Genomic DNA, 2,574 nt, shown 5'->3' on the forward strand with positions numbered 1-2,574 from the left:
AATGTGCATCCTGGAAAGTCAGGTGTGAAAATTTTAGAGTAGAAATCTATATGACTTGAATCTCCCATATTTCCTGAATAAAAATGACATCTTGCAATATTTATATTTCATGGCTCAGACACCTACCTCACTTGGCTCTATTCCTTACTCACTCTAGTCTTTACTTAAATGAGTCTGAAAAACTTGGGGAGATAACACAAGAAGAAAAATAATCACATAATATTTCCCTCTCTGTGGCTACTTTAGACCTGGGTTTGTTACTAGAAAATTCCTGAAGAAAATTTAAATGTAAGCCTAGCTTTGCTGGAACAAGTCTCTCAAGTAATATTTAGAAAACATCCACTGTTTGGGTTAATAGCATTGTTGGTGGTACCTATTAAAGGAGGATAGCCAAACAAAATCTGTGTGTCTCAAAACCAGTGTTAAATCAATCTCAGGGTTGAGAGGAAAAATAGGGGAGTCTAAAATCACAAGTGCAGATATATCTAGGACCCTTGTCCTTCTCGATCCACGCTTCCTTCAAGGTCTTCATCATTATAAATGTTCTCTGCCATTTGCCACACTCGCATGTTATTGTCTTCTGATACAGAACAAATCACCCAAGGTTCATTGGGATTCCAGGAGAAATCAGATACCTTGGCAGTGTGACCACCATGAATAAACAACAACTCTGGTGGCCCATCTTCTGCCTCTTCAAGGGATTGTTCCTCTCCAATTTTACTTAAATCCTAGACATTCAGTCTGCAATCAGTACCACTGGAAGCCAAAATTGTCTCATTGTGAGGTGACCACTGAACCTGGAATATTTCATCCTTATGTGATTCAAAGGAATGCAACTTAAGTTTCAGATTTCTCAAATCCCACAAGGCAACAGTCTTGTCAGCTGATCCTGTGGCAAGAATGAACTCACTATAAGGATTGAAAGATAGGCAGTTCATTTCAGCAGTGTGAGCATCAACTGAGTGGCTTGGTTTAGAAGTACTGTTTGAACATGTATCCCAAATCATAGGTTTCTGATCATCAGCAACTGACCCAAACAGAGACTCATGGAGCAGATGCCAGGAAACATCTTCTACTACTGCTGTGTGCCCTGTAAAGATGGTCTTCGCATCCACCACTTTTCCTTCCTTTGGAACAGCACTGATGTCCCATAGGCAGATGGTGTGGTCATCTGAAGCACTAAGTGCCCACTGAGATTTGGGTTCCAAGAAATCCCATAGCCTTCCTTCTGATGTCCGTGAAGATGCAAGTCTGGGTTGCACTCTCCAGAAGGGTCTGGTTTAGAAGGATGTTTCATATGGTCGAAAACAAGAACATCACTGGATGGAGTCTTTGTTGCAATGATGCAATCGTTCTGGGGCATACAATGGGCCCTGTTTACTTCTCCTTCATGGTTGATCTTGATTTCTGTTTCAATTTTTCCGCAAACTGACCCAAAACCTCCAAATTCTCCTTTCTCACTGTCGTAGGGTGACGCATCAAACCGAGCATCATCGTTAGGGAGCTGCACACTGGCTATCATAAGGTGGTTCTGTTCATCTGGTGTGTGTGTCCCCAGGACAAGTCGATGAATGCTGAAATCTTTCCCTTCTAGTCTGGTTACATCTGGCAGCCACTGAGCAGTTAGGGTCATCACCAAATCATAAAGAAAAGGAGTGTTCTTTTTCCATATTTTGTATTGCTTGTTGATCACATGTTCTTCCACTGCGTCATCAAAGGCTGTTTCCTTATCGGCCATGGCGGGCAGGCCCCTTCTTCAGTATTTGCATAGGCAGGGGCAGTATGCACACAGACCAGGGATTGACAATGCTTTTTCCGTAAAAGGCCAGATAGAAAATATTTTAGGCTTTGCCGGCCATAACGTATCTGTCACAAAGATTCAGCCTTGCTGTTGTAGCACAAAACCAGCCACAGACAATATGGAAACAAATAGGTGTGGCTGTATTCTAATAAAACTTCATTTACAAAAATCAATGCTGGGTTACATTTGACCACAGTCCAAACTCTACTGACTGCATGGATGAGGATGTGAATGGTGAACCCCTAAATCACACAATTCTGTGGCACAAGTTGTTTTAAGGAATAGATTACATAAGCTATGAGAAATATTTATTTTTAGCACAGAAATATTTCTAACTTAGTACATGTGTATACTAAATGATAAAAGTCCATAGATTTTTCTTTCTTTCCTTTTAAAGTTATTGGCATCGGATTCTTGGGTAAACCGCTTAAACCTCTGCCCTCAGTTTCAGAATTCTCAGTAGCAGTTGGCAAGTAAGTTTAGTTGGTTAGAGTGAGGTACTGATAGCACCATAGTCCAGGGTTCAATCCCTGTACCAGCCAGCTGCCCAAAAAAAAGAATTCTCAGTAGGAAAATAAGAACTACCTTCTTCCAAATTAACTAAGTGTGTGAGAGTGATAATATGAGAATGTAGTTTGACTTTTATACTGGAGGGCCACTGTATTAGCAATGCGTTGTTTTTTTTTTTTTTTTTTTTTTTTTTAAACCTGGCGCGTGGGGGGGGTTAAAACGTGTGCCTTTTTTTTTAAAGGGGGTGCCCCACACAAATCTGC

At 40.8% G+C, this 2,574-nt stretch overlaps 1 pseudogene; it reads right to left on the minus strand.

Annotated features, from left to right (window-relative positions):
- Nucleotides 1-458: 458 nt before the first annotated feature.
- LOC103606793 lies at nucleotides 459-1,738 on the minus strand (annotated as a pseudogene).
- Between the last annotated feature and the right edge of the window lie 836 nt (nucleotides 1,739-2,574).

Source organism: Galeopterus variegatus, unplaced genomic scaffold (genome assembly GCF_000696425.1).
Source record: "Galeopterus variegatus unplaced genomic scaffold, G_variegatus-3.0.2 Scaffold6846, whole genome shotgun sequence".
Taxonomy (NCBI): Eukaryota; Metazoa; Chordata; class Mammalia; order Dermoptera; family Cynocephalidae; genus Galeopterus; species Galeopterus variegatus.